The following is a 6,882-nucleotide window of genomic DNA, read 5'->3' as shown; positions in this document are numbered from 1 at the left end:
CCTGCAAGGGCAGGTCACAGGAACAAAAGCTGAAGTTACCATACGCCTCCCTTTGAGGGAAAGGTTGGTCGTCTTGCAGCTCTCTCCTCTAAAACTCTTTTTCAGGGCATTTAGTGTTTATGAAAGGTGGCAGACTTGAAAATCTGATGCACGGTAGATGCCAGGGAGAGGTCCAGCCCGAGCAATGCCCCTTTTCCAGCAGTGCCCCTTGGTGCCTGGTGGGAGAGTGCAGGAATCCCCACCTGTGGCAACAGCCTCATGGCAACAGTTTTGACATTTTTACCAATCTCATTTTTGAAAGACAAAGCTGCCAGTGCTCCAGCAAGCTGCGCTAAGGGTGAGTGCTTCTCTGGATCCAGCTTCTCTTCACCAGGGGGAAAAAATGCATGTTCCTACATGGCATTAGCAAATACAGAGTAATTAACCTGAGGTAAAATGCCAGTGAAGGCAAAGCAGCTAAAGTATTAATACATGTGAACTGACAGATAAGCCCTGAGGACCTCATCCATCTTCTGTGTGAGTTAGCAGGTCCAAGTGAAGCTCGGGTTGTCTTACCTGGTTTGCCATGTGTAGACTGACACGGTAAGCACAGACCTTGCAGCTGGGTAAAGATGGCACTTTGTGAGTCCAGCATGCCGCCCGCTGCCCCGTCACTGGTACTTCTGAGGGATGTGTTGAACCTCAGGAGAGATGTCCTGAAGGACGGCAGCTCAGAGTGACCCTGCCCCAGTGCTGCAATTGCTGCTAATACTGACCCCGGCACCCGCTTCCCCACCACTGCCGGGAGGGCAGTGTGGGGAAGGGTTTTGCTAGGTTGGCTAAACAGTGGAGAAAAAGGTGATCCCAACAATCCCTCGGAGCTGTCTTGCAACCTCCTCCATACAGGGAAAACCTGCAGGGACTGGTCCTAACCCACAAGGTGATCAACTCATCCGGGGAGCTAAGGGACGGAGGGAAGGAGCATGATCTCTGCCTGTTGCTGTAGCCCTGCAAACCTCCCTGATCTTTATCTGGTTGATACAATAGCGTGATCTTCGGTGATATGTGAACACTTTTCCTGGCAACAGCACCACAAACGATTCAAATGTCATTCCCCTCACTACTGGAGGTACAGCCCTTGTGTTTCCCCACCGGCAAATAAAAAGCGGAGCCTTCATATACGTCTCTTCTGGGAAGCGTTGCTTTCTAGGAATTGCTTACAAAGAATTAAGTAACCCATTTGATTGTCATCCAGAAGCCCTGGGCTTGCTACATGATCTTGCACGATTCTTTTTTCCAGGGAGATACATCTTCAAGACGGTCTCGAGGATTTGCCTGTGGTAGGCAAAACAGGGCTCCCTTGAATAAAATAACTCTGAACAAGCAAATAAACTCAATGCCTTTCATTATACCTGTCACCAGTTTATTTACTCCATGGCCTCTTTCTGCCATAAAAGTCTTGAGTGATTTCAGCATACTAAAACATCTGCACTCATTTTCAGAAAATAACAACAACTGCCAATGTATGAACTCACTATTTTCTCAGAACGCCTATTGTTCAGTGTCCGACCCTTATTGTTTCTCATCTCCTGTGAGTGGTTTACAATGAAATCCACTTTATTTACAGTGGAAAGCAAAATATGTTGGAGCAAGACAATTGACTATAAGCCTTCAGTCAATAACAGCTTATTTTTGTGCATGCTAAAATGTAGTCATTTCTTGTGTTCATTGAGATCAGTGGCAGAATTCCCATTTGGAGGTGTCTGTTCGGTGCTGTGCCAGATCCTGGACTCCTGCTGAGCTTAAGCTGGTACACCTTACCATGCACCTTCTAAAACTGGATCCAGCACGCACAGACTGTCTTTTCATGGGCTCCGTAAGCCATCCTGCAGTAAGTCCTCACAATTTAAGACCTTGTATCAGGACAATACTTTAGCATTGCTCAACTGGTTTGCTGATTAGGAATCTTTGTAAGAGATTGAGCTGTTGACAGGTGAATCATCTGTGTCCCACAGTGTCTCACTCTTTACTCTTGGTGTGTGGCCAAGATCAACTCCCACTGAAGGCCTTTCTTATAGTTTTCCAGTGAATGCTTTACATGGGGTCATCACATCTCCGAGATAAACACTGAAAAGCTGAAGCATGCTATTAAGCTTCTTAAAACACTAGAAAGACAATCGTTTTGGCAGAATAGATGTTAATCACACTTATATAAAAGCTTTTCATCTTCAAAGCATTTAACCAACATTAATTACATGTAATTGGCTTTTCCACGTACGTCATGCAAAACGCACCTTTCATGTCACTTGTCCCTGCTATCTTAACCAGGATTACTGAGAGAAAGCTGTGCCTCTCCAGTGCAGCATGGTTTCCTGAAGCCACCCGAGGCCTCATCTTGCAAATCACAAAGGGCAACTTTTAAATCAGCAGTTGCACTGAAAAAAATAACGCCATCCCGCTTGGGTACCTGCAAAGTTGTGTCTTCATCTCCCTGGCAAAAGCTTCCGAGAAGACTCTTTGAAGCTTTGCTGTTCGCCATGCCTGGGGATGTCCTTGGCTTCACTAAGGCCATCCAGGTCCCACACCCACACTCTGGTGTCCGCAAGCACTGCTGCTTGCCCAAAATGCCCGGGGTGCCCCAGCCAGAAGGCAAGGTGTTCTCTGGACTCCAGCAGCACTGCATTTGAAAAGGTGCAGAGAAAAGAGAAGGGATCACGTTTTCTGTAGTAACCTCATCTTCAAGCACTTACCCAAGGAGTTGAAAACTTGGGTCCATTCCCTTCCTCTGAAGAGGTCCGAAACCCTGATCTGCCACCACACTGTCATGCTTTTCTTGCATGACCTTTTCATTGAAACAACTGCTACATTCAGCCAAAAGCAACTTGAAAAAGTTAAGATTTTTATTCCAATTTACAGTGTGAGACCGAAAAAAAAAAAAAGATTTCTTGCCCAGTGAACTGTCAGGATTCAGCCAGGAAATATGAGTTCCACGTGTCTTTAGAAGAGCTGGCTAGTATTCAGGTTCCCGAGTGCTCAGGGCTGAAAGGAAAGGATTTTGGAAGCATTAGTCACACACGAAAAAATTCCACCAAAAAGGATAAATAAAGAAAATTTCCAAGAAAAGAAAAAAATATCATTGTCTACAGGGACTAGATCACGGGGAACATTTCCTGGACATGAGCACTGGATGGAGGATAAGGTTCACAACAGGTGAGAAACCAAACCCCAGCACCATCTGTAATCAACAGCACCAGCCAGGTCAGAACCAGAGGACCTTTCCTATCAGAGATAGGTGACGGTCCTGATAGGTGCCTTCACTCTGGCTCTCTTTCAGAAGGCAATATTGAAGGTGGTACTACGCTTGTTTTCACATTGAATGTAGCGCCATTTACAAGCTGATTTTCTCTATCTTTGTTCGTATATACGTAGCTAATAGAGCTAAAAAATGTGCTGTTAGTTCAATGGCTCATAAATGGATGAAAGCTCCACCTGGCATTCCTGCATTGTGTTGAAGTAAATAAAGGTGCTTTCCCAAAAGCGCAGGGTTTTCTTAACTTTTATTCTTAACCCTCAACTTTTATTCTTAACCCTAAATGGCTACAAAGGCCAGAGACTGAGTTTCCCACGGAGCTGTTTGGATCTGGGATAATAAGTTGTAAACCTCTTGAACTGTCTTGCGCATTGAAAGGCCCTCCATCCTTCATTAGCATGCATTAGAGAGAGGGAGACCTGTGTGGTATGGTCAGGATGAGCAGAAAAACAGTCCTGCTGTGCAAAAGAGAATTCAAGGAGCCCAGGGACCTAACCCCAAGTCATAGTGAGGCAGATTTTAGAAAAGCATTTAAGTGGCAGGTTCCAGTGCAAGCCATAATTGTGCTCATAAATCAGCAAGATCCTTTAAAAATCCCACACAGTGTCACCTGCTCTCAGTAGCTAGAGTGGCTGTTTATTTTGCAGACATCTTCACAATTTCATTCTCAAGATTATAATTCAGTTAGTGGTAACACAGTTCTGTCAGACTACTCCCACCCTTGAAGTTAAGTAAATGGTTAAGTGCTTTATTGGTTCAGAGCTAGAAGACTCTCCACCTCGCAGGATTGAGCCCTGTAATCTATTCGTATTTCCTTTTCAACTTCTGCAAGTAACCCAAAACAGGCTGGGAACACTAAGTGCAAAGTTGCGGGAGATGACTGTGGCAATTTCTGAATGACAAGAGCATTTAAAAGAAATGTCAAGAGTCTGTGGGCTGCAAGCTTTTATGTTTCAAGGAGAAACAAGAAGAAAAGAGGGACAATAAATCAAAAGCAACAGCTTAGCATGCTCCATCTCTAAGAGTTAACCTCTTGAAAGCCATGTCCCCGACACGGTACGGGCCACACTCCTTTGATCGGGTCCATTATTTTCTGCAAAGCGATCGAAGCAGCAGGGTGGGCTCCTCCATGCATGCCCAGGGGCCATGTGTACTACGCCTTGCTTGACATGTGCTATGCATTTATGGGTTAACATCAAACATGAGCTGATTTATAATTTTTAATCAAAAAAGGATTATAACCTAATAAATCCTAATAACATACTCTGTCTGGAGGTTATGTGATGTAGTCATATAATAAATATACTGGTAGCCTTGCTCTCCTGAGCCTGGAAGATGTGGTGAAGCTTTTTACTTGTCAGTAAGCTGTTCCTTCAAAATGCTTAAATAGATCAAGACCCTCTAAGCACCATGGTGCAAATGGTCATCCCCTTGGATGGAGCCTTTCCAGCTATCACAGGTTTTGAAGTACGTAGACAGAAACATACTGGGAAGCTTGCAGCATCCCTCTGTACTATATATCTCTCCTTCTCTCAAAGTCTGAGTATTGCTGGTTAAGGGCTAATTATTGGTAGTTTGCTAGTTGAATCTAAGCATTAAACATATCAAACACATCATCAATGATAGTCAGAGCCCTGAGGAGGCCTCAACAACAAACTGCTAGAGACTAAGCGCTGGTTTGTAAGGGCCCATCGTTTTCTGAAGTTAAAAAATTATGACCACACAAAGGAAGACTTAACCCTCCCTATTGGATTTCCTGAATTTTAGTTCTCCCACCCAGATAGACAGGTATTATCATGGGGAATCTGCAAGTAAGCAAGACCTGCCAATTATCAAAGGGGATTTCTGAGCCTTCTGTTCCCAAAGAATGATGATCTTCCCTCCAATCCATACTCTGCCTCCCAGCAAAAGGCTGTCCTGGAAGAACATTTACTTCCCAGGAGATCTAATTAACATTAAGAGACTAATGGAGGCTAAGTGTAAAGAATTTTTAAAAAGTTCTTTGACTGCAGTGCCATTTTTAAAGCTTCTGCTCCCTGCTCTTTGTTCGCACACAATAGCTAAAACACCACAGTGGGGACGTGGTAGGGGTAAAGAGGTTCAAGGTATTTTCAAGCCAGTTTTAACCAGCTTGCTGTTGCCTCATGCTTCCCTGCTATGTTTGCACCCATATGGGGTTTTTTAGCCTCCTCCTATCGTTGCCTTCTAGCCAGGGATGTTCTCTTCATATGTGTGCATGTGCATGGCATGGTGAGGCTCAAGGGGTGGTCGATGAGCAAGACCTCAACAGAAACTCCTAGTCTTGCTGCTTTTTTACTACTGTTGGAGAGGAGTGTCAATGGCAGCCTGACCCAAGCCATAAACAATCTCAAAAGGAGTTTGGAGCTATTCCTTTATGCACTGATTTACTCATTAAGGAAAGATTCTCAAACCAATCAGACAGACAAATCTTTCAGGATCAGCCAAGTCCATGTCAGTAGAATTGCTCTCACTCAGGTGTCGAGAGTGTGAAGAGGACATTTCTCAGAGGTGATCCACTTAGAACTGTTTGGTTTGGAAATTTTTTTCAGAACATCTATGATCTTGAAGATATATACCTGGAAAAGGCAACCCTTTGGGCTTTTTTCCACTAGGTTACAGTTAAAAACCCTAGTTTCCTCAGGGCTCAGAGAAAACAACCTGGGCTGAGAGACCTCAGTTGCAATCTTTTGTAATACTAACAGTGCTTCATAATAGGTCTTGGACATGGCAATTCATACACTTTTGTCTTAATCCATTGCTTTTCAAAGTATCCTAAAGTACTGCTCCTTCCACTAATGTTTGTGGAAAGAGGGTATGCAAAGAGTGTCTTCTCTCTCTCCCTGGCTCAGAGGAAACGGTTGCCTTTAATTTTTATTGTACTAACATTGACTACATTACTATAATAAAAGCATCTGTCCAGTATTTCCAAACTCCTCTTTTGGGAAATAATAGCTGTGCTTTCACGGTCTCATTGAAATTCAGGATGAAAAGGGATGTCTGTCTCCCCACCTAGGCCCAGACACCCTCACTGTTTCTTTCCTTCCACAGTTCAAAAACATCTTCTGCTCTTCATTTCTCAACTTGTCAGAGCATTAAGGTTCTAGTATAAAAGCAGTAAATGCAGCCAGCACACTGTTCCTAACAGCCCGGTGAGCCAACCAGGCTGTTCACAGAAGAAGACGTTCAATCCGAACGCATTTCCTGGGAGAGAGGGATGACTGTGCGAACAAACAACAGCTCAGCCAGCTTCTCAAAAGAGAAAGTTTTCTGAAACCAGAGTGAGATTTGTACAAAACCCTGCCAAAAAAGCCCAGATTTCCAAGAACAGGACTTGTTGGACCTGACAGAACCCACCCAAAATCCCTCCAATTAAAAAATTGCTGTAATTAAAAAGTAAAAAAAAAAATAAAAAAAAAATCCCAGTTGTAAGCAAAGTGCAGCTACAAAACAAAGAAATGAGAAGCAGAGAAATGTGCCCGATTCAGACGAAGCTCTACAAACTCGGAGCAGCCTCTCTCACTGCAGTCATTTCCCTTCACCAACAGCTTTCTGGTATGAATAAATTGGAGTTT

The sequence above is a fragment of the Accipiter gentilis genome, chromosome 4 (genome assembly GCF_929443795.1).
Source record: "Accipiter gentilis chromosome 4, bAccGen1.1, whole genome shotgun sequence".
In the NCBI taxonomy this organism is placed as follows: domain Eukaryota; kingdom Metazoa; phylum Chordata; class Aves; order Accipitriformes; family Accipitridae; genus Astur; species Astur gentilis.
The sequence above is the reverse complement of the archived record's forward strand: the minus strand, read 5'-3'. Positions refer to the sequence as shown.